The 26,368-nt window shown below is 40.4% G+C and overlaps 1 long non-coding RNA gene across 1 annotated transcript; it reads right to left on the bottom strand.

The window, feature by feature from the left end:
• Positions 1 to 18,605: 18,605 nt before the first annotated feature.
• Positions 18,606 to 24,040, bottom strand: LOC119024415. Its single transcript, XR_005076471.1, has 4 exons — positions 23,855 to 24,040; positions 21,473 to 21,710; positions 21,037 to 21,134; positions 18,606 to 20,039 (listed from the first exon to the last, which is right to left on the bottom strand). It is a non-coding gene; the product is annotated as an uncharacterized LOC119024415 (long non-coding RNA).
• Positions 24,041 to 26,368: the final 2,328 nt, after the last annotated feature.

Below are 26,368 nucleotides of genomic sequence, written 5' to 3'. Positions count from 1 at the left end.
GTTCCCACACAACAGCTGACATCACTGTAATACTTGATTAAAACACACTAACAAGTTCAACGGCATTTTTTTTTTTTGTTGACAATTTTGAAATAAATAGTTAGTAATAAATAGTTTGTTCTTATATGTCCTTTGCATGTCACGCTTAATAAAAAGTGATACTTGGGCAATAAAAAAGCCTGTTAAAATAATTAAGGCCTATGCCTATAGGTCCTAGCACTCATCCAACACTTACAGAGGTCACTCCAGCTCAGCCAGGACCACCTGCACACCTCTGGACCTGCAGTCTTGCAGACAATATCAAAAGTGTGAAACACACACGCCTGATGAGCGTTTCATCATGCTTCATGAACTGTGTAAAGCTGCCATCTAGTGTAAATCAACAACAAACAACACAACAAAATTAACAAATGACAGGCTGGCCTTGCTTTCCATCCCCGCTGTCTATCAAACATCAGCCAGTACAACTGATGAGGGTTCTTCACTCTGATGGAAAAATCCAAGGAAGTGTAATTCCAGCAGGAATAAGTGTTTCTGATTAGTGCCAGAACCTTGATGGAACTCTCAGTAGAAATGCTGAGGAGTGATTAAGCAGCCACGTGGTGGCACCTTCAAATAAGTCATTTGTCCTTTAACAGCACTGAAAGACACATGTCCTTTTGACTTTTAAATGTGAAGACATATTCAGAAATATATTTTTAACATTCATGCCTAGTTTATATTGAACAAGTAGACTTTTCAGCATTGGATTAAGCTGTTTAATGTTCATGGTTCATGGTTGAAATTCTTTGGCGAAATGTAATAGATGCATTTACTCCAGTACTGAACTTGACTAGCTGTAGAGATCTAGTCAACTTGAGCTTCCTATCAAATAGCATATGGATGCATCAATGTTAATAATATAATAATATATGTAACCAGAATGACACTCAGTGCCACCTAAATCCGACAGATTTTTTTCATCAACATTCATGGATTATGAAGGAATGAGGAATGAATGAATATGTTGAAAATGTATTATCTTGCAATGTTAAAGAACGTAAGAAAACATTCTTGGATCTGTCCCTTCATCTGGCACTGCTCAAAAGTTAATGATGTCTATTCACGGCTGAGACCCATCCTCCATCCAAGTTTCATGGAAATCTATTCAGTAGTGTTTGTGTAATCCTGCTGAATAAACAACCAACCAACCAACTAACCAACCAACCAACCAACAGACATGGGAGAAAATCTAACCTCCATGGTTGAGGTAGTAATATACCACAACAACGTACATTTTGCTGTACATTGTACCATTTTTGTGTACTATATTTTCTATAGAAAGAAGCCATTTTTAGGTAGAGCTTTACCGTATCACTTTTGATGTGTATGATTTGTTACAAATTCCACCATAAATCAGTTCTTTAAGCTTCTCAGATAATTTTATTGAAATACTTCTTTTGGACCCAAAGAGACAAACTTATCCATTTTTTCACAGAATGTACAACACATGAAAACAAATTGGTACCATATTTCCTGTTCCTGAATTACCTCATGATCCATCAAATATATCTCATGACACTTGAGGATTTGGAAGAACAGGAATAAACTTACTGTACAGACTATCGACTAGTCGGCAACTATTTTGATGATCAATTAATCAATTTGAATATTTTTTGCGGGGGAAAAAAAGGTCAAAAATCTGGCGGTGGAGGATGTTGTTTTAATTTTTGCCCGTCCAATTTATCTTAAAGGTCGTTTAGTCCTTTACTACAGATGAAGTGGCAGATCCACACAACTGCAAACTACGATAAATATAAAAAACAATACTTAATTTCTGTCTTTTAAGTTGTTGGAAGCAGGTAAAGAGAAAAGAGGGAAGACATTTTCTGAAAACTTTCCATGTGTGCAGATAATGGGCAGATGATACATCACTTGTCATTTAACTACAATGCAGCTCCCTATATAAAGTAATTTCTGATGCATATGATTCCCCTTTGTCCACGAGGATGGGATCAGTCTCTAGAAACCTGTGATTTAGCTCATGCACAATTAATATACTTGGGAGACACTTGGGAGCAATTTCTAGTTAATTATTCCCTATATTCCTCTGTTCTGCGTTTGATGAGTCAAGAAAGTCTTGGAAATGATTGGTCAAAGTCAATGTAGTGTTGGGTAGTTGAGGTGTTTTTTTTCTCCTTAATTCATTGAAGGACAGATATTTGGAAGATCCATTCGTCCATCTTCTTCCGCGTTATCCGGGGCCGGGTTGCGGAGGCAGCTGCCTGAGCAGGGACACCCAGCCTTCCCTCTCCCTGGACATTTCCTCCAGCTCTTCCGGGAGGATCCAAAGGTGTTCCCAGGACAGCCGAGTGAAAAGTCACTCCAGCGTGTCCTGGGTCTTCCTCGGCGTCTCCTCCTGGCAGGACATCCCAGGAACACCTCCCGAGGTGTCCAGGGGGCATCTGATACAGATGCCCGAGCCACATCAGCTGGCTCCTCTCGATGTGGAGGAGCAGCTGCTGTACTCCGAGCTCCTCCTGGGTGACAGAGCTCCTCACCCTATCTCTAAGGGAGCACCCCGCCACCCTGCGGAGGAAACTCATTTCGGCAGCTTGTATCCGGGATCTTATAAGTTCATGGAGGAGCTGATTCTCATCCTAGCCGCTTCACATATGGCTGCAAACCGCCCCAGGACATGCTGGAGGTCCTGGCTCGAAGGAGCCAGCAAGACCACATCATCTGCGAAAAGCAGAGATGAAATCCAGCGGCTCCCGAGCCAGACCCCCTCCGGCCCGTGGCTGCTCCTAGAAATAAAAATCCATAAAAATAATGAACAGAACCTGCGGTAATATTTAGAAGACATTTTTTTTTAAACATTTATGTTGGAGAACCACGTCCCAAAAACCAAGTTGATTGTTATTTTTGTATCTCTTTTCCATTTTGAGATATGGAATTGTAATTCAGATTGGTGGAGGGAAGAGGAGATGCACAAGTATGAGTGAAATGACAAATCCAGGCCATCCACATCAGAGAAGTAATCTGTGGAAGCAGCTTATTATGACCCACTTTTATCTTTCTTGTTAGGGGGTGACCTCTAGTGGTTACACTAGAGCAGAGTTGGAGCAGGTAAGAGATAACTATCATATATCGTATCATTCATGCAAGTAGTCTAGGAAAAAACAGTAGTTCAGCAGTATATGAATCTTGGACTATTAATGGAAAATATGTTTTTTATTCCACATCAAAATTGGGTGAAAATAATTATTCTTGTTCTCTGTTAAGGATTTCGACAAAGTATTAATCAAGAGGTACACAGCAAAAGTACTTCTTCATGCAAGTAGTCTAGGAAGTGCTAAGTTCAGCAGTATATGAATCTTGGACTACTTATGGAAAATATGTTTTTTTTTTATTTCACATCACTATATTTAATAATAATTAAAAGTATTGTATTTTTCATTCTCAAAACTCCAGACTGCAGCTTTAATATTATTATCATTATCAATATTATGATATCGTTTTCACTTGAATAGTTTAATTAAATAGCAATGTAAATTGTATTGTATAGAATAAAGGCCCAGTTAATCTTAATAAGGCCCACTAGATTATGCCCTTTGGCACAAAATATCCACGGCAGATGACTGAGGCATTTTCAGTCACAGAAAAAAGATCTTAAAATCTGATTCAAAGTTTTTTTTTTTTTTTTTACTGTTGATGAATGGTATCCACAGCAGCTACCCCTTCAAAATAACATTTATTGTTTAAGAGTAAAAACCACTGAACAAATAAGACTATGTTTGTGATTTAATAATTCATGCATGGAATGGTCTTCTGTTCTCATTTGGAGATGTTTCCCACAGAGATTGCTCAAAGTAAGTCCTTTATTTATATCACAGTCCCATCACTACGGACAGACAAAAAGGATCCAATGTGATGTAGCTGAACCAGATATACTGTCTGTTGGATTCTACTCATTCTCTTTCCCTTGTTAAAAACCTGACACTTAAATTACCCACAATGCAGTTTGACAGCCAACAGTCTGGTTAGAGTTTCAGGTGTGTCATTCTAGCAGTGACTAATGTCGCCTCAAGCAGAGATGAGAAACGGGCCACAGAGAGGGCCCACTCCTCTCTAACATCACATTTTCAGATCTGTTCCACTTTCAAACTGGTCGTCTTCAGCCAGAAGCGACGCTGACTCAGGTGACACCATTTGTGGACATTTATTAGCCTTCACACAGTGCCCTCTGGGAATACTGAAGGCTTTAAATATGCAGTAAGTAGCCCACTGTCTTGCAGATCAAGTTTGACATAATAATCAGTGAAGTTCCTCTTCAATCTATCACATCCTCCAAAATAAGACACGGAGCAAGATGAAAATAATTGGTAGACGGTACATTTTCATAGATGCTCTGCCAGTTAGAGTCAGAATGTGAAGATGTTTCAGGGCTCTTGGCTGTTAGCACTGAATCAGCATTTGCATAAGCCTGACCTCAGAACTGCATGTTACATACAGTAAATCAGACATGAACTGAACCAGACTTCCTGCTCATACCTCTGCATTGACACCACCTTTTACCTTGTGTTTATAGTCTTTTTACACAATTAAAGGGCAAAGAATGACAGATACCAATCTATTTCTAAAATGGCTTCTTCCACCACATCTCCTCAGTCCACTGGTCAAGTGGCATTCTAGCATTTAGGAAACAGTATCTGTACCCATGATAGCAGTTGTTGCCAGTGTCCTTGTTGCTGGGGTGGTGACACTGACTGCATTTCATTTTTTTTGACTGTTGGATTGTAAGCTGTCCTCTTATAAATGTTACAGAGTTTGATGAAAATGGAGTCACCCAAAAGACTACAGTCTGGACACTGGGCAGGGGATCATGTCATGCTCTCCACACCAGCCATACATTCAGGCTTCTTTTTTGAACATCTGAAACATCCTTTTGTCAGACGAGCCTGGTTGTCCTGCAGCACATACTATTCACCACTGGAAGGTTCTGCCACAGGGCAATGATGGCACTGAACTGCTGGTTGTTAAGTATGTGGCTTGTTTGTCTTTTGGTTGTGAGCAGTAGCTGCAGCTATGGTGGTAGTGAGAGGAAGGATGGAGGCTGAGCTGGTGGTGACAGCTGATGGGCCAGAGGGCATGGGGGTGTGTTGTACACAGTCTGTTGAGTGAAATAAATTAAATCAGCAAAATTACACTATAACAATCAAAACAACGACACCACAGACATGTAATGATACAATATATCACAAAAAAAGACTTGCCAGTTGTTGCTGTGGTGCTGCTGGGGTGATGTCTAGTGATCCAGAGTGAACAGTAGCTGCAGCAGCAGAGACAGTGGTTCGGAGGGTGGTGGGGAGAGGATGGACGGAGGTTGAGCTGGTGGTAACAGCTGTAAGGCCAGAGGACACCCTGTTCAGAAAATCTAAAGTCTGGGAAGAAAAAGAATACAACAGAAGAAAAAAACATTTACACCACAACACCATATGTTAGTGGAATTGTAACTGGTTTTGCAACCAAACAGACACCAGAGTCTGTTCCTTTCTAAGACAACTGAAACAATATGCTGTTTTCAGCAATGCTTTGGTGCTATTCTATTCAGCAGCAGCAGAGAGAAAAATTACATTTTCAGTAAGTGTCTGATTAAGTTGTCACAAATTCTTTATTGGATTGAGGCCCAGGCTTTGACTTGGCCACTCCAGAACACTGGCCTTGCCGTCTTTAAAACTTTTTTGTTTCGCCATATGCTTTGGATAATTGTCTTGCTGGAAAATAAATCCTCTCCCAAGTCACAGTTCTCTTGCAGACCAAATCAAGTTGTCCTCCTGGATGTCCCTATATTTCACTACATTCATTTTACCCAGTACTTTTACAAGCCTTTCAGGGCCGTCCAGTTAACCCTACACCCTAACAATCAAAAAGTCTCATTGTTTGACGATTTGGGAGTGAGACTCAAAAATCTGCGTTTCTTATAAATAGCCCCTTCAATTGACATTACTTTGTAGAAATCTGTTTTCAAGTTGACATCAAAGAGTTTTTCTTTTAAATTATTTGGTCAAGAAAGCCGAATAATATTGACCGTGATTCCATTTATAAAAGCAATAAAAGGGGAAAAGCATCCAAGAGGACAAATACTTTTCTTTATACTTTCCCAATCTCTCCGCCAGTTGCTTCATCCCGGCTGTTCCTGAGGCTGCAGCGCGGTGTAGCAGAGCCAAGCTTATCCACTGTGCCAATCGGAAGTGTTGCTGGCCTGGAGAGTGATAAATGCTCAGCTGGTGCCTCTATCGTTTGACTGCACTCAATCTGAGTCAGCGTGCCACAGTTGATTTTTTTTTTGTTGACATTTATGGTCTGCCATAGCTTGAAGTGCTTAGTGACATTTTGCAAATGGCCACTGCTTGAGCTAAAGAACTGAAACTGTTAAACAAAATGTAATTTTCCTTGTCGTCGTTGCACTCAAAGACTACACAAGTTGCACAAACCGTCATTTGGACGTTGCGTGATGTTGTTTCTCCCAGCAGCCCACCCACGCATCTGACGGATCTCGAATTGCCCAAAAATGAGCAATTACTGCTCAAGTGAGAAGCTGCTCCCACCGGCCAATGAGCAGCTCCCGCTGGAATGTCGGCACATGACCTGAGGGTAAACTTCTGACCACCGGCACACTTTTTCAACTGAGCAGCGGAGAAGCTCTCTGCGTGAAGGTCTCTGTGTGCATCGTGCATGTCCACAGCATGTTTCTGTGCCGACACGTTCATGTTTATGAGCGCAAGAGCCTGAGAGAGAAAAAGGAGCAGGAGCAGAGAATCTGACAGCAGCCTCACACTGTGCAGATGAAAGACACACACAGCGCTCTCAATTCAAATGGTTCCTCGCTGCGGATGGTGACGGTTCTTGCAGAGAGAACTAAGCAGTCCTGGGAGTCCAGTATTGCTTTTTCAGGTGCCGTCTCTCTTTTAGCCCTCAGCTAGGAAGGAACTGAATGATATTTGACCTTTTTGGAAAGGTGGAGAGGCATCTAATGTTATTCCTCTTCGGGAGAATCTCTGCAGAAAAAAAAAAAGCCTCCTTGAGCCTGAGGCGACGGGATGGTGGAAAGAAAAGCTTTTAGACTGGCATTCAAAGCCTTGACTGCATCCAACCGCTGCACTGTATGCTTGTATCGTGGAAAAAACTGCTCTTTAGGGTATGATTCATGCTTACCTAGAGCTTTGCTGTCGTCAGCCCCACACCCAACCATCCAGCCACCCCCACCGCTATTGATTTTACATTTATATCAAGCTAAATTTGACCAGTGCTGCTAACACCTTTACTTTGTGTCACTCATTTCAAAATTACAGAGGAGGCGGGGCTGGATTCCTCCGATTATATCTTCAGAAACACAGGTCATGTCATCTTGAATTCAAAAAGAAATAATGAGGGTGGGAGTATGTGCTCAGACTCAAGTGTGGACGGACCTGATTTTTTTTTTTTTCACACTTCAAATGAAAACATCTCTTAAGGATTCAATGGGTAATTTGTCAGAGGAGAACTCTTTCACATGGCGCCACAAGGGGGCACTACTTAGACACACTTCATCATGTAATGCACCCAGACAAAATAACCACGTCTACTCAAACACTTGTATTCCACTGCCAGGAGATGGAAGATGATTTCTAATCTCGAGCAGGGCGAATTTGCTACTTCAACTTTACATTTCATTTAGATGTAAACCATTGGAAAGCTTTATTACCGAGTGTCTTTAACGTCTCCTGTGAGACAGAGGAGCATGCCAACACAGCCTGCGTTTGATGTGCTGGCACATGATGTGCATTCTGATTTCACATGAGAAGCTCTCTTCATGCTGCTGCAGGATTGTTGTCATTTCCCGTGCAGCGGAGGTTGTAATTTATGAGAGGGAGAGAGATGAGCGAAATAGAGACCAAATATAGAGAAGATAAAGGAAGGATGGTGAAAAACCCTGAAAGACAAAAAAAAATTAAATCTCAAACTGCTATGAAACCGGAGTTCCTTGAATAAATCCTCAATATAAAATGGAGAAGTTGCCCATGAAATTCAACCGGAGACAAAGAAAATAGGGTGATAACCCTAATGCTTGTGCCACTATCAAATCTGTTATCTACTCTCTCTCTATCTCCTCTTTACAGGCTCGCCTGCCCCTCCCATACAGGTGTAAGTTAAAAGAAGAAGAGGCAAATCAGATATGCCAAGAGATTGCAAGACTGAGACAAGTGTCATTAAAAGAAAAAAAAAAAGTTTTACTACTAGTTACACAGGAAGACACTAACACCTACATCTGCTGACTGGAGAGACAGACAGGACACACACACACACACACACACACGCACGCACACACACACACACACACACACACACACACACACACACACACACACACACACACGATCAAACACCTCCTGGTCTCTTTCTACACATCTAAGCCACTTTCTGTATCAGCTAAGAGACCTCAGCCGTTGAGCATGAATCCAGTTTAGTTCCTTTACTGGAGCTGGTTTTGTCATCTTTGTCATCTGATCAGCAGTAACAGAAGACAGGAACAAATATCCTCTGCCTCTGTCACTCTCAGTTCAGTAAATCCTACATACACATTTTTAATACATTTTTGTCATCAAACCTTTTGTCTTACTGGCTAAATGGTGACTAGCTCTCCTGCTTTCTCTCTCTCAGATATTTCATATCTGAAACCAAAACCAGTTTTGATGATTATGATGTATTGATGTTTTTAAGGATTTTACTATGAGCTGATCTATGCTTTATGTGGTTCTACTCTCTCTTGTTCACAATCTGTCCAGTTTTGGCATCTGTTATATTTTGTCTGGCAATATATTAATACATACCTGTAATCTATTATAAATGATATAAATGATATGGTATAAATTATGCTGATGTATGATGAAATATGCATCCCATACTTGCCAGCCGCTTTGATTCTGCCCATCACTGCTGCTCTCCTGGAGATTTAATTCCCTCAAGTTATTTATCAAATATCCAAATCTTTCCATCCACTGTATTTATCAGAAATGTCATCACTGTTCCTTATATTTTAGCCACTATTATCAGTTATGCCTAAACTGATAACGACCATGAAGATTTTTTCCACTATATTTATTAGAATCAATAGCATTTGTGATTGTTTTTTTTTTCTTTTTTTTTTTAAATGAATGAATCCACAGATTTGTCAGTAGGCAGAGAAGAAGGTTAAGGCCCTGCGTCCATATATTTTTGGAGCACCTTTTTGTTTTTTTTAGTTGTTCACAATGGGGAGTGTGGCAGCGTGTAGCCGCCTTGAGAAAAAAAAGCCCTGCACCCAGCGTCTTTTTTCAGTACGCTGTGACTTTGTGCTTAGGCCGTGTGCTGGCTTCAGAACCAGCACACACCTCACCCTGGCAACCAAGAAAGTTGAGGAGAAGCTTGTTCCAGCTGTGTTTATTGGTCCTTATCAATTTTACCTGACCAAAAGTCTCCCAAGAAGACAAGCCTATTTGTTGGAGCGGATCAGCTGGACACTAAATGTTGTTTCATCACCCTTCATGCTGTAAGCTTGTTGTTAGCTGTGTAGTCAACCCACTGTTAACATGGCGTTAAGTCAGCTGTGACTTATGTCAAAACCCATGTGCATTATGGGCAGTTTGAGTGCTTCATCCCACCACTCCCCAGAACTCTGACTAAACTTTTCTGACAGAAGAAACAATACTGACACTAAAACGCTAGTGTAGAAGTGAACCCCCCCTCCCCCGCAGATTATCACACAAGCTGAGGGTCTTTATGTGATTATCATTGCTAAAGAAGAGGCAATTCGCTCATTCAGGAACATCAAAAGTTTTATGTCATGAAGTGTTACATGAAGATCACCTCCATGTGTGATTAGGATAGAGCAAAGGAGCAGAATCTCTCAGAACTGATGGCACACTGCTGCTAGTGAGAACACCCAGGTTACTGCTCAGGTGAGAACTGGCCTGTTGCTTCCGCCTCCTGTGTTTCTGATTTCACAGTATAGGTCTGGGATTTCCTGAACTTTTTAGCATTCTGAATGTTGTCCCTCATGGCAGAAACATAACAACATGGCATTAACATAAAATCTGGTCAGGAAAAGATCCAAGGAATTAAAGCTCTGACTGTTCTCAGACGAGTGCACCATTCCAACTGTTCTAAGGCTGCAGAGTGAATGTTAGGGGGGGAGCACTGATCCTAGTACTTCTGGGGGTCATGCTCAAATGAAATGATGTAAATGGTTTTGACTGGTGGCGACCTGTCCCAAGACCTGGCCATGAAGAAAGCCCTTTTCAGAGCCCTGCACTTTCTCCAACTTGTATTACTACTTGGAAGTCCACCAAAAGGACAATGCCGTATCACAGTAAGAGGGAACCACCATGGGGATGTGTGTACTGAAATACAGTGGAACTCTGGTGAAGCCTTAAAGGGTATCAGAGCAAATCTGAACTGTCTCCATGTGGACTTGACTGTGCGTCTCGGTTGATGAATGGATGTTCCTCTGCTGGTCCAGGGGTCACGATGAATGGGACCACAGTCTTCTTGAATGCCTGAAAACCTTGTTGCAAGATCTACTAGTTTTGCAGCCCAGTCATTCTTCCAAAGGTGTTTTGTGTCCATTTAGTGAATCCACAAGACAGTCACCGACAAACTGATACTTCCACAGCTACAGCCCTGTCCCACCACTGACTCGAAGATATTGAAGACAAATAGTCCTTTGAAGACATCCAGGCCATGGCAGAAAGCTGTGTAGGAGCGACTGCCTGTCAACAAGTACAGGATCCTGTACGACCTCTTGCTCACTGATCATGACCAGGCCAGGGCCTTGGACCAAGCCTACCAGATATAGATCAAGAAGTACAGGTAACAGCTTTTTGCAGAGAACCTTCCACTACAAAAGGCTAAACCTGCAGCTCAACCAATGATATAAGAAACCTTTACATAGTCTGTCCATATGTCACACATTTATTAAAATCAGCCTTGTGGTTCAGCCAGAAAAAAAAAGTTCTGCATTCTGCAAATATAACATGACCTTTCTTTTAAAAGACTCTGACGGTGTCTGATTAATCAATTGTCTGAGCGACTAGACTGTGTCCTTACCTGAGTTCTGTGTGGGCCATCTGATGTTGTGATGGATGAGTTAAAAACATGCTGCCACATTAATACGTCTCCCTGAGGTGATGGATGGGAGCCCAGGATCTGATGGGGAGGTCAACATCCACGATCCACTGGACAGCGGCCAAAGGGAGAACACGAAATGCCCATTTCTTATGACAACCCAGATGCTCATGCTTTCTGACACTGAATGCACTTAGCAGTGTTCACTGGTCTCTCGTTGCTTTCAAAGATGTGATCACTCCCTTGTTTTCATCCTGCTCCTCTCTATTTCTCTTCCCTCTATCCTGTTATGTGTATCCACCTACCTGTCATCCTTTAGATCTCTTTGCCTTTATCCAGGCTACTTTTGCCCCTAACTGTTTTTTCTACTTCTCACCTTTTTACTTTTTCAAGAGATTTGTGTCTATTCACTGCGTCCTTCCCGTTACCGGCTGTCTCCCTTTGTACTGTTTCTGTTATGTATACTCTCATCATTTTCTGTTAGACATAAAAATAATAGGCTTTTTCTCACCACTGTAAGCCTTCTTTCAGACTTCATAGCCCACATCCTGCTACAAAATTAAATGGTATACTGGCACTCTCCTCGTCATGCAAGAAAAATAGCAGTTATCAAAATGTCACAAGCAAATTGTTTTGACTACAATACATAGTGGCTGTCACCCTCCCTGGGCACAACTCAAGAACCCCCAAAACTAAAGCCAAGGCTGACAGAGAATCAGGCCCAAGAGACACATTGAATAAGCTATGAGCCCCACCGTGGGCTTTTGAAGTTAGTGGTGTGAGATATATAAGCCTGTCACTTTCATTTACCTCTTCCTGTTTGAGACCATATGAAGACCCTCTGTGTTTCAAAGTAAAGGTCACACATCCTGCAGCTCCGTGACGTAACGGCAACACGACCAACCTGGCGTGTTATTTTACGCACTACATCATGTGTCAAATTTCATATAATCCAGTTGTTTTGAATTAGATGTGTTTCCCTGGAAAATACATAGAATATATTCACATGCAGTGTGGCCTGCTTGTTCTGTATCTACTCTAAATGAACACTGGGTGATTCTTTATTAGAGGGCAAGGTCATGCAAATAAATAAAAAAAAGGTGAAAAAAAAAACAATAAATGAACAACAAAAACCCCATAAATTCTCTAGCTATGCAGGCAGCGGTGGTTTGATTTGCTTCAATTTGTCAGAGATTTCTGCCACCGCAACAATGCAATTGAGGTCAGTACAATTTAGTTAGTGGTGAAAATAGAAGTGAAATGAATGCCAGAATGCTGCGTCCATGGCCACATCTCAGGTTTTCAGAGGTTCTAGAGTTGTGTTCATTGATAGCAGTTTCCCCGGTTGGAAATGCAACCAAGCCTTCCAGGGCTCTGAAGGCAAAATGAAGGGTGGTGATGTCATCTTTCTGGGGCCAGAGTTTACAAAATGGCAACAGAAGGTGGATCTTTCTCTTTTAGCATTTTGTACTACATCATAGTCTGTTTTAATGGTATGGCTTTGTGTTTGTGTCTTTTTGACTTGTTGGTTTTACAGTTAGGTTTCTGAGAAATGTAATTTACATCCTTATCTGGACCTACACTATATCTATTGCTCTGGAAAAGGGTATAATGCCCAATCTTATTGTCCTCTGAAACAACTAACTCTCTATGGCTTAAACTGTATATACAGCTCCCCCAGTTGCATTTGAATTGTTCAATAGTTCATGTAATCAGTGAATGGTTGCTTTGACTGACAGAAAGCACCCAGTATGCACCCCCACATTCAGTACGGGGCACCCAGAAACCACCAACTGCTAACTGATTTTGTGTTGACTGAAAATAGCCAGGTTGCAGCACAATGTACCAAAGATTTTAACCCATTTTTAAGAAAATTGTTCCTCATGTTAATATACATATATATCATATAGGAGCCGTGCATCCAGATCAACCATTTTTGGTGCCAATAATCTACTACAAAGGTTGACAAAAGGATAGTTGTGTTGTCTAGGACAAAATGACCACTTCTCCGAAACAGAAAATGCTTATTATGAACACGACTGAATAATAAAGTGAAAACAAAATGGCAGTGCCTGCAGATTACCAGGTTTTGGTTACTCTGGATAATCCACTGGCATAGTTTACTGGAAATGGTGACAAAGAAAAATAAACTTAAATGCTGACAACTTGTTCTGTGTAGGACCAAGAGTAATGAGGACGTTGTTTCAGGAAATATACATTTGAAAACAATTATGCAAAATTATCATTAAGTGCATTGGATTGATGTCAATTATCTTAAAACATGTCAAAACCTCAGTAAATGAAAGCAAATCAATTTGCAAAGCATGGTAACAATGAGGGTAAATTAAAAATATTTATAGTTATTTTGGTTAGCGAACATTTGAAAACCATTACTTTCATCATCTCATAGTGCAGCAGATTTTCTGTGTGTACTTCTGGCATACAGTGGAAAACTAGGCTGCTCCTTGATGTCCCCTAATATAGAAACATGTATAGAAAAATATACGGCAGCCGTAGAAGTACGGACCAATGGCCTACTTTTTACTGACAATACACAAGCCAGAGCCCAAAAATGGTTTATAGGAGGCTCTGACAGCCAGGCTTTGATCTGGGGTACTGCTGCTTCTAAAACATAGCTCTTTAAAGTCACAGCCATCTCTCTTCTTCTTGTAAAAAAGGGGCCCTAATTGCTCTTCAGGGCTCTCGATGTGAGATGCAAGGGAAAGTCCTCCTGACATAGATCATCATGCGCTAAATATTGTATCATTGTTGTGTATAAGGAGATGAGTGCCCATTCATATTTAATTGGGCAGGGCAGTACTGCACCACACTCTGGTTTGCTAAAAGATGCAGGATTATATCAGCAGGCTTGGCATGCAGGGGCAAAGGAGTGTTGACCTGCACAAACATACAGACCTAATGAGCCACTGACCTGACAACTTGTCCACTTATCAAACACGTTCATGCATTTATGATGTGTAGGGTTAGGGTTACCCAACCCAACTAGCATATATTTTTTTTTTATGCTGACATATATTTGAGAGACACAGTCATCATCTGTAGTTATGTTTTTCAAATAAACATGTATAACAAACATTATTGATATGCATCAATTTTCTATGGTTATCAAAACTTGTTACTAAGATACAGCCCAAGTCTACGGTGCCCCAGACATGACGTGGTCAAAAAAAGATTAAACTGTGGCCACAATATAATTATAACGTGTGCACAAAATACTAATTCCTGGCCACAAAATTCTAATTCTTGGCCATGAAATAAGTATAAAAGTGCGCACAAAATACTTATTTGTGGCCACAAAGTAGTTATAATTTGCACACAAAATACTAATTAATAATATTAATATCATTCCTAGACAGCTGGGTAAGCAAATCACGCCCCTTCTCTAAAAACTGCCTATGAGATGTCCTTAAGTTGAGTGTCTTTTCTTATTCTGTTCTCGTCAGTATCTTGTTATCCCGCTGTTAGGCAGTGCCTTTCACTGAGCATCTCCTTTGAAAGTAGTGTCATGTGTGTCAGACTCTGAGCTGAGGGAATACATAGACTATATGAGCCACAGCGTTTAATGATACCACCGAACACAGCCGTGCAGTTACAGTAGCGCTCACTGTGTATGTTACCAATGGAACTTATTGCCATCAGTGATCAGAATCTAGTTTGTATTGATTTGCAGGTTCTTGTTGCTCTGACTGAACTACTGAAGGTGTCTGTAGCGTTCTCTGGATATTTGCCCTTCAATAAAATCACAGGAGATTAAAAGTTCACTATATTAAAGGCCTAATTAAATAACTGCCTAAATATGGGATACCTCAAGGACATCACGTAGGCTATTGCAGTTTCTAGAGAAGGTGCGCTCGATTTGCTTACCCTGCTGCTTACTCATAGCTTTTCATTCAAGAGGTAGATTAGGCTTAGCACCATTCCATGAACACTGTCAGTCACAAGGCATATCAACCCCTCATTGCCTAAACTTTCTCCAAACACTCCATCTGGCACTAGAGTAGCAGTATAAGTTGAGAAAAGGCTCCAGGCATTTAAAAGGTTCCGACTATGTATCCCTGAAGCTTTCCAATGACTGGAACAGTGCTTCAGACAGAAAATAAGTCCCTCAGTTTCATTTGTACCACAGGTTCAGCTAATGTGAATTTAAATATTTGTCAGGATATGAGTGTCAGTTTATGTGCATATTCATTTTTTTTTATTTTATTAGTGGTGTAAGTAACAGTTTGTAATGGTTTCTGGGATACTTTATATTGGTGTACTATTATCCAACGCACGCACACACACACACACACACACACACACACACACACACACACACACACACACACACACACACAAACAGACACACACACGCACACACAAATGTGTATGAGCACAGATGACCTTAGAATTGAAGACACTCACCAACATATGGTCCAATGATGTGCTCCATAAATTGCAACATGTGGGGTGGGGAACATAAAACATTAACACGTGTTGTCGATGAGGCGAGAAAAAAAATGAGCGAGGAAGCAAGTTGATTTAAATATGGCAATTTATCATCAATGACTCCTGGCTTTATGCTAGCACTTTGTCTAGATTATTGGTTGCAACACAGGAGGTTATCCTCAGCTTGCCACATTTGTCTCACTATTTCAACGTGTTTTTGTCGGCTGGATATATTGCTTGTACAAACATGCGCTAATGTTATGGAGAGGAGGGACAACCTACAATCCAGGTAGTAGTGACAGTAGAGTACAGCCCCTGCGTCATTTTCCCTGCTCCCTTTACTGAAAAAAACATCACAGTTATGTGTCTCAGTCTCTACAAAATACTGGAAAACATATAAAAGGAAGAACAGGTTGAGAAAAGGCACTGATCAAAGCAACACTGTGCAGAAAGGTTTTGTACTACTGCGAACTGACTACTAGGCAATTCATTTGCAGAGACAGTCATCAAAGTAGACTGATTATTGATTATGTCAGGAGTAGTGTTACTGTGCCCACTGATGTATTATCATGAACATAGACCGTCAACACACTTTTCACACTCAAACCAATTGGTACATGCTCACTGGCTGCGCTCTCCCTAAGAGTTTCGTTCCACAGTATCATCGGGCAGCACACAAGGAACACACAACATGTATCACTTTGAAATTATATTCATCATTTTGACATGTTAAATCACTGTCAGTTCAGGTCTGTTTAGTTCTTTACAAGTTTGCAGGCACCAGAAAATATGTCCAGTTGATGGTGAATGTAACAGCTATGCTTATGATGCTTATTGTCCACTAGACAATGTAGTGCAAAACATGTCATTTTTCTTGCTTGTTGTGAGAACACAGAGGCCCCTCTTTCAACAGGAGGCATTTTTACTTTGCCACTTGGTATCTCCCCCACAGCACAGGATCCTTAACAGTCTCACATCAGGATAAGTCTTCATCCAAAGGGTCAGTGGTTTATTTAATTGTCATTTTACAACAAAGGGTTAACAAAAATGGAAGTTGTTGTCCCTTCATGCTGAGCTCAGGAGACTCACAGAGGAATGAAGCGGCTCTGTAGTCTGGTGGTATGGCAGAGGATACTTTGTCTACTATCTTTTGACAGATGACAGCAGAATGAACTGACTGTGGCTGGAGTCTTTTAGTATCCTCTTGGCTTTGTGTAGATACCTCACTTCACCAATCTCACTGATGCTCAGTAGATGGGTACTAATGATGCTCATTACACCCTTTCTAGTTTAGTGAAACATATAAAATCAGCAGGTAGCTGTTTTTTTAGGCATTGCCAACTGTGCGTTTCTCCATGTTGACCGTGGAAGAGGACATTTGACCTGTATTCTATATCATCACAACATTTCATGATTTGATTGGTTAATTCCCAGAACATTCAAATTATTTTATAATAATTTTATATTTTAAAAATCACATTTACTCCAGTAAGCAAAAATAAGATGTTGATAAATAAAAGATAATACATGACAATAAATCGCAAGGGCAATGGCCTTCATTAGCTCCAGGGCCCTGGGCATGTGCCCACTTTGCACATGCAGTAATCCATCTATGACAGTCAGACACATCTAGTTTAAATCATCCCATGTCATTGTGTTACACTAAAGCACAGTAGCAGAGGAAAGATACCACCAGTTCCTCTTTCTGAAGCTAAGCTAGAGTTTGACTCGATAGCTTTCAAGTGAGAAAAAGCTCAGCATATGCTCTCCCTATTTTTAACCCAGTGTAACTGTAGAGTTGGAGTTTCTCCTTTTTACATATCCTTTGAAGAGTTCCAAGAGTCAATGTTCTCCTTTCTGCTTCCTACTAAACTTTGACTTTGATTTTCATATTCAGCCTTCTCCTATGTCACTGCGAGTTACAGTGCAGCTACTCCTGGTTGGTTTTAAGCTGTCATTTTCGTACCTCGTAAAAAAAATATTCAATTTTTCATTCTAATTTGAACTTTTAAACTGCCTGACAATATGTTGGCCATTAAAGCAATGTCTTGTTGATGGCTCTGAATAACATCTCCTACAGCCCTTAGCTGCCACAATGAATGCTTTCACAAAGGGCAACACATGATTTTCAAATCAGTCTCCAAGTAATTGTTTTCTGAACTTGTCCTTACCTCCAACTAGCACCCTGAGACACTGAAACACTTAAACATTTATTCCCTTTTTGATTAAACATTTGCCACCAGTGCAAAAAACCACTGCTTGACAAATCAACCTGAAATCTTAGCTGGGACAGTCAGCATAGTTAAAACAATAAAATTCTGCTTGAGCAATGCAGTGAAGCTATTGATTTTAATCCTATGTTCCTCATTTAATCAATCATCTTCAGCAGCATTAATTCCTCGTTTCTGTACAGCCTAAGGCAGTCACCTGTGAGGTGAAAGGAAAAGGCTGTTCAATCTTTTTGTTTTGCCAAAGCAGCTGAACAAGTACAAGTATTTCATGAGGAAGATTGATTTGCTTCGAATGCAAAGACAAATATATACTACTAACCTTATTCAGTTTGTAGACAAGCTGTGTGCTTGAGCTCAACCCGAGAAAATATTAAAAATTGATTTTTCATCTCACTTGGTATCCAGAGCAGCAGCAACATTTAGAGGCCCGTCCTTGGATTTAAGTGCACACTTTGTTCATGCGTCACAGAAATGCAGTGAAAACATTCATAATCCATCACCTCCTGGGTTAATGTTACTTCGAGGTGTCTCTCACCAACAAGAGGAAGGAACCATTATACCAATGCTTCATTCATAAATCCCTCCTGAATAAAATCATTTGATTCTGTGCATGTTATCTTGGACAGGGGTGAAGTGGGCCTCAGCACTCCATGATTGGATTAGCAGAACCATGCTCAGGGAGCAGTATAATACAACCAAGAAATCTAATTTGATTTGGAAAGGATTGAGGAATGTGATTTGATGTTTCTTATCTTGCTTTATGCCGGACAGAGAAGAGGTGAAAAAAACTGAACAGGAAAGTCTATGTGAAAGCTGTATTGATCTTATACAAATTGAAATTGGCCAAGGCTGTTAACACAGCCCTAACACACATCTCTAGTCATCCAAAAGCAATGGGAGCTGTTAAGTTTACATTGGTATAACAGTTGTCATTGCTGCTTTATTTCTGCGATTGCAATTTCCTTCCAGCTTTATGAAGATGGCAGTTATTTACTACTAAGGGTAACAGAAAGAAATCAGGAAACAGGAATATGAATCTGAACACCAATCCACATCTTGGTCATAGGTTTTCTGTCTCTTGTGGAGACCATCTTCATCAGAAAAACATCAATATAGGTTGGAATTGAAAGCAGATAATTGAAACACATATTTACGTGTGTTGTCAGGTGGCAACCTAGAAGGGAGGTAGGTTAAACAAGCCCAGGGTTTTCATTCAGGAGGCCGCTGCTCCAGTGTGAAACCAGAAGTCAACTGTGAGTCCTTTCAACTTATTAATGTAGTGAAGTAACCTCTATTCCTAAACATCAACAAGATATTATGAGTCTAAATCCAGCCAAGCAGTTGTCAGCAGCTAAGTTCAATAATTTCTTCATCAAACCTATGAAGATGTCAGCTATACCCCATACCAACTACACTGCAGAAATAAGTTATACCTTTACTTAGCACTTCTATACTTGACATGATGAATCTTCTTCCCTGGAGTCTATGTGCTCTCTTGGCTTGCAGGTTCCTATAGATGGTTAACCTGCTTGAGTCCTACTTTCATCATCATCATCAATATTATTATTCATATCTCAAATAGTAAAGCTGTTATTACTGCTGTGTGCTGCAGTGAGCTCCTGGAAAGTCTGTGGTGGGACTTGTAAAGGGATGCACAGATACAAAACATCCCATAGTTTCTCAGTTGGATTTAGGTTAGGGGAACCAGCGTGCCAGGCAATTGCATCAATGCCGTAGTCATCCATTAAGTGCCTAATCACTCTTGCTACTTGATGCCGGGCGTTGTCCATTGTCCTGCACCAGGAGGAAGCCAGAACCCACTGCACCAGCATAGGGTCTAACAATCACTGTGAGGATTTCATCACGGGACCTATCAGCAGGCAGGGTGAGGTTGACATAGAGGTCTGTGCAAGCCTCCAGGGATATGCCTCCCCAGACCATCACTGACCCACCATCAAGCTCCACATCAGTAACCTGCTGGGGGTCATTTTGTAGGGTTCTGGCAGTGCTCTTCCTGTTCCTCCTCACACAAAGGAGCAGATACCGGTCCTGCTGCAGGGTTGATGCCCTTGTACAGCCCTGTCCAGCTCTCCTTGTGTAACTGCCAGTCTCCTGGTATCTCCTCCATGCTACTGAGACTGTGCTGGGAGATACTGCAAAGCTTCTTGGGATGTGCCATCCTGGAGGAGCTGGTCCACCTGTGCAACCTGATTGGGCTGCAAGAACTGCCACATGCTATGAGTAGTGACAAGGACACTGGCACTGTCACCTTCATTTGCACCAAAGCAGCTGACATTTATTCACAATCACTTGTGCTTCCTGAACTTTAACTGACTTGGTGTTATACCATGATGATTAAGTGTTCCCTTATATTTTTTTTGTAGTTTTAGTGCATAATGCCAACTAATCTACAGCTGTATAAGAAAGGTCGGGTGCATACGTTGCTGTTACACTGCAATGGTCATGGTTTTGGAATGGTGGTATATGTCATTTTGGGAGATACTGACAATCGACCTAATCAGATGTTAAGGTATGAGGATGTGGCTACAACTCCCCCCCTCTGACACATCTGTACGTGCAGCAACACATGATGCAGAATAGAAGGATTTATCCAAGCGCAAATGAAAAGGTCACTGAGCTGGAGCCCATGCAACATCACAGTCTATCTGAGCCTTTCATGTACATCAGGAACCTCTACAGCAGAAACACCTTTTATGGGTTCAGATAAGGATGAGTTATGCTGCCATCAGCAACTGAAGTGTAGCTTATTATTCTGTCAGTTACCTAACATTGTGCAAATTAGCTCACCAGTAAGTCAGTGATATTACAAAGTTAGTCATTAAGTCAGTTATCTCCCTTTCACAACAACACTTCAGTTTATACATGTACTGTCAACTTTGGCCTCATGTTTGAATAAGCTTCTGAGCTGCTTTTTCTTAAAAAATAAATCACAGTAGCAGTGTCACTAGGTGGAAACATTTTCGTATCACTTTCAACTTGACTGTCTGAAGTAACCTCACATTTACAGGACAACTGAAGTGCACATATGGTTAGTTCAGCTTCAGAAGCGTCACTGCAACACTTGATGACAAGGCTGGCAGAGATTTGCTACGCCAGCCCATGAAGCACTAAGCAGTATTAACGAATGCAAAAACTTGTATTATTGCTTTACCCACACAAACTCATTGCATGATAAAGATACCTCAGTGGTATACATTTGAAGCACCATTACCTGTCTGTCATAAGTAAAAATAGCGCAGGGACTATCTTTGATTCTCCCTCCACTGTAATAAAAGCAGGAGATCACCATGGATGAATCATTTTGGATATCTGGAATAAAGAAAGACAAGATAGATGTATATAAAAAAAATCTACTGCAGCTGCATCCACAATCTACTAAATCTACTACTGTTACTGTAGCTGTCAGCACTTAAACAAAGCAAGATTCTTCTTGCTGTAACCTGTAATTCTGCAACAAGTGGCACACTATTTCATGTTAATGGATGGCTCAAAGCAGATACAAACATTTTTGCACTCCTTTGCAGCTATGAGGACGGTCTGTTTTACAGCCTAGCACACACGCACACACATACACACACACACAAAGCGACCGAATAGGCAGCAGTGCTATTAAGCAGCATTAATAATACAATAAAAACACATCTTACTTCAGTCCTGAAAGAAACTCAGCAACCACTTCATCTCACCCAGTAAGGTCCGCTGCTGGGGGAGATGAACAAGTTTCGGTTTGCAGCATTGATGAGGGTGCCTTCACTCTCGTTAGCCACTCCCATTCCCTCTTGCTCAAGTCTTCATTTCAGCTAAGTCCAATCCTTCAAAATCACTTGACGCCTCCACTTCCCCAGGTCCAGCGGTAGAGATTTGGGTTCTTTGGTGTGATAGAGACTGTAAAATAGTAATAATTCAAACGTGGAGTACAGTGAGGCAAAAAAGTATTTAGTCAGCCACCAATTGTACAAGTTCTCCCACTTAAAAAGATGAGAGAGGCCTGTAGTTTTCATCATAGGTACACTTCAACTATGAGAGACAAAATGAGAAAAAAAAAAAAAAATCCACAAAATCACATTGTCTGATTTTTAAAGTATTTATTTGCAAATTATGGTGGAAAATAAGTATTTGGCAATTTCTCTATAACAACAGTTCATCTCAATACTTTGTTACATACCCTTTGTTGGCAATGACAGAGGTCAAACTTTTTCTGTAAGTCTTCACAGGGTTTTCACACACTGTTGCTGGTGTTTTGGCCCATTCCTCCATGCAGATCTCCTCTAGAGCAGTGATGTTTTGGGGCTGTTGCTGGGCAACATGGACTTTCAACTCCCTCCAAAGATTTTCTATGGGGTTGAGATCTGGAGACTGGCTAGGCCACTCCAGGACCTTGAAATGCTTCTTACGAAGCCACTCCTTTGTTGCCCTGGCTGTGTGTTTGGGATCATTGTCATGCTGAAAGACCCAGCCACGTCTCATCTTCAGTGCCCTTGCTGATGGAAAGAGGTTTTCACTCAAAATCTCTCGATACATGGCCCCATTCATTCTTTCCTTTACACAGATCAGTCGTCCTGGTCCCTTTGCAGAAAAACAGCCCCAAAGCATGATGTTTCCACCCCCATGCTTCACAGTACGTATGGTGTTCTTTGGATGCAACTCAGCATTCTTTCTCCTCCAAACATGACAAGTTGAGTTTTTACCAAAAAGTTCTATTTTGGTTTCATCTGACCATATGACATTCTCCTAATCCTTGTCAGGATCATCCAAATGCTCTCTAGCAAACTTCAGACAGGTCTGGACGTGTACTGACTTAAGCAGGGACACGCGTCTGGCACTGCAGGATTTGAGTCCCTGGCGGCGCATTGTGTTACTGATAGTAGCCTTTGTTACTGTGGTCCCAGCTCTCTGTAGGTCATTCACTAGCTCCCCCCGTGTGCTTCTGGGATTTTTGCTCACCGTTCTTGTGATCATTTTGACCCCACGGGGTGAGATCTTGTGTGGAGCCCCAGATCGAGGGAGATTATCAGTGGTCTTGTATGTCTTCCATTTTCTAATAATTGCTCCCACAGTTGATTTCTTCACACCAAGCTTCTTACCTATTGCAGATTCAGTCTTCCCAGCCTGGTGCAGGTCTACAATTTTGTTTCTGGTGACAGCTCTTTGGTCTTGGCCATGGTGGAGTTTGGAGTGTGACAGTTTGAGGTTGTGGACAGGTGTCTTTTATACCGATAGCTAATTCAAACAGGTGCCATTAATACAGGTGGAGGACAGAGGAGCCTCTTAAAGAAGAAGTTACAGGTCTGTGAGAGCCAGAAATCTTGCTTGTTTGTAGGTGACCAAATACTTATTTTACCGAGGAATTTACCGATTAATTCATTAAAAATCCTACAATGTGATTTCCTGGATAATTTCCCCCCCATTCTGTCTCTCATAGTTGAAGTGTACCTATGATGAAAATTACAGGCCTCTCTCATCTTTTTAAGTGGGAGAACTTGCACAGTTGGTGGCTGACTAAACACTTTTTTGCCTCACTGTATTTACTGGCATGACAGAGTTGAATTTATCATCTTACTTCATCAATATTTACAAATGCTGCTTTAGACACTTAAGCAACCCAAACCAAAAACAACCGAAGATTGAGCACTAGAAATAAACTAGAAATAAAATATTTCTTTATTTCATTTTGCCTTTAAGAGCACTGTGAAAAAATTGCCATCAAAGTGAAATCAAGTAAATATCAGAAAACATTAATCAAGCCAGCTTTAATTTGTAAAGGAGACTCTTCTCATGTCATGAGCAATGTATAACTTGCGTTGTCTTGGGGTTTTTCCCCCTTGTGTTGCAAGGGAAATGATGTAAACTTTTGAAAAAACAGAATTATCATCAGACCGTTTTCTTGGGCAGCAGAATCTAAATCCTTCTCTATGGAGTTAAGGATTTTATGTTAACATACTAGGGGACCTTTTTTGAGCATTTAATAGCTGTAACTTTGATAAAACAAATGAATACAGCAATGCTAGTTAACATACTCATTCACTCACCTGCTCTCTCAGTCTCACTGCAACTGCGCGACACAGAGCAAAGGGTGCTGCAGCCTCGTGCAGTTTATTATATCGTGCAGCCAAGCTCATTAACTCAGAGCTTAATGTTTGTTTGTTTGAGCTTGTTCCATTTGATCCCCATTAAAATGCTGTTCTAGACCAATTGGAACTTGCTGCCAAATAAGGTGTGCCATATAAATGCACTGCCTTGACTGTAAAGGAAAACAGAAAGTATGACTGAGAGAGGCAAAGAATGCCAAATCACAGGAAGAGTTCTGATACAGTATATCAAAGTCTTTTTTGATTTCCTTTTTGGTTTTATCATATTTTTATATCATGGCTTTGATAGTTTGAAAAAAAAAAAAAGGCTGATGTTCCTCTCTGACTTTTCTCTGAGGGTGTCCTCCACTGACAAGCACCGCGACCTTGTCACATTTTTTCGCAGCTTTTTGACCACAGGCTGTAATTATTTAATGAGAGTGCCAGTGTAGCCTGACCTGACCTCCGCCTCTCTCTGACTCTACATGTGCAGCCATATCTCTGCTTGGATCTTCACTTGTTCTTTTTGTTCCTTTCACTGTCTCTCATGACCTGACCACCTGACTTACTGACTGACCGACCGACCAATTTATCAAGAGATTGACAGACAGACATTCATCCCTTCTCTTTCTTGTGAAGGACAAAAAATTCTGACCACTTTTGTCAGTCAGTTTGTCATTGCCAATTTCAGGCTGACTGGTGCTGCCATGTCTGTCAACACATGCATCACAATTGTTTATGTAATTACAGGCTCATCTAAGGATCATCTATCATCTAAGGACTTGTATTCATTAGCATTTGTCATGAAACAAGCCTATCTGCTGTCTACACTCTGGCAGCTACATGGGACTATATTTTAGCACAGCAGTGCTTTAAGCTTAACACTAGTGTCAGCATTCTAATATGCTCACAGTGATGATGTTAACACGCTGATGACAATAAGATATACTGTTTAGCATGTTGATCACCTTACTTTAGTGTGTTAGCTTGTTAACATTTAATAATACAAACAAAAAAATCAAAGTCTGTACATGCCATAGTCACTAGATTTAGTGGTTCACCAAAGTGATTACAATTCATCATGAGATGAACATGAAATCTGAACCAAACCTATAGCAATCCATCTAATATTCAAGACGTGTCACCAAAAGTGAGAATCGTCAACCTAATTAGGTGTGAGAAGTCACTAAAGTCATTATCGTCTCTTCACAATGAATTTGTATTGACTTTCATGGTCTTCTATTCAAAAGTTATTGAGATATTTCACTTCATGATAACTCACCTTTAGGGATCACCTGTCACTGTAAACATCATAACCTTTCGATGGGAACATTATATTGGTACACCATCAACTAAAGGGCCTTAGCCAGTCATCACAAAGTAATCAAAAGCAAAGGTAAATGATTACAAATAACTTCAATTTAGTAAAAAGTAGAACAGGAAACATTAATACCAGGAAAACACCATGGCCTCATATAAATTATTACTCATCAATCATTTTGTATTTTTTTTTAAATACACATGCTCAAATAAAAACAGAAAAATACTTCAACTTAGAACTTAGAAATTTCTCTGGATCTCTGGACCTTTATTTCTTTGGCCATTTTAATGTAAAGATACAGAGGACAGTGGAATGTTAATATAAAATATAACTAAAACAGATCTGCACTGGACTTAGCACAACTAGATGTTATCTAATAACTGTTTGGAAAGTCTTTGTTATATACCAAAATATCAAAATCTTACCAAACTTGTGAAACTATTGATAGATCCAAACAAAATGAAACCACACAAAACAATTTGAAACATTTATCATTTATATTGTAACATGTAAAATCTAAAGCAGTTATGTCAGCACTGTTGGATTTGAGTGATGATGTCCACTGGGTTTTTCAAAATCTTAGATTGACCATAATAATCATAGAATTGCTTGGTGTATTTTTCAAAAATACCAGACCTATACATCTGAACAAATAAAGGAATAGAAAAACAAATCTTTGACATTGAAATCTCTTGGTACTATATAGACATCATAGACATCTATGATGTAACCATTTGACACTTCTTCTTCCCACATTTATCTTCTATCTTTATCTAATTGATATCTAAATATCTTACTCCCTATTTGTTTGCTTCTTTTCAAATCTCATAGGGTTGGAAACATGACTCTCTATATCAGCATACGTCAATGGGATTGATGACAAGTTACACCTTTTTCTGAACTTATCAGTTTTTGTATTTGCTTTGCTTAACATGCCACATTCACAAATATCTTACATTACAAACATTTTAACAAAAGCAAATTCATAATTAGGTGTATGAACCTGAGTAGTTGTATGTATTTAAAGAAGGGCATTTTTTGAAAGTTCTGTTCTGTGTGGATATCTTCTGTATGATTTGAAAATAATAATTTTCAGTGTTCAGCAGCAGATGAGGCATAGAACATTCTAATATTAGCATCTCTATGGTAACCCA

This window comes from Acanthopagrus latus, chromosome 1 (genome assembly GCF_904848185.1).
Source record: "Acanthopagrus latus isolate v.2019 chromosome 1, fAcaLat1.1, whole genome shotgun sequence".
Lineage (NCBI taxonomy): Eukaryota > Metazoa > Chordata > Actinopteri > Spariformes > Sparidae > Acanthopagrus > Acanthopagrus latus.
Note: the sequence above shows the minus strand (reverse complement) of the source record. Positions and strands in the feature narration are given on the sequence as shown.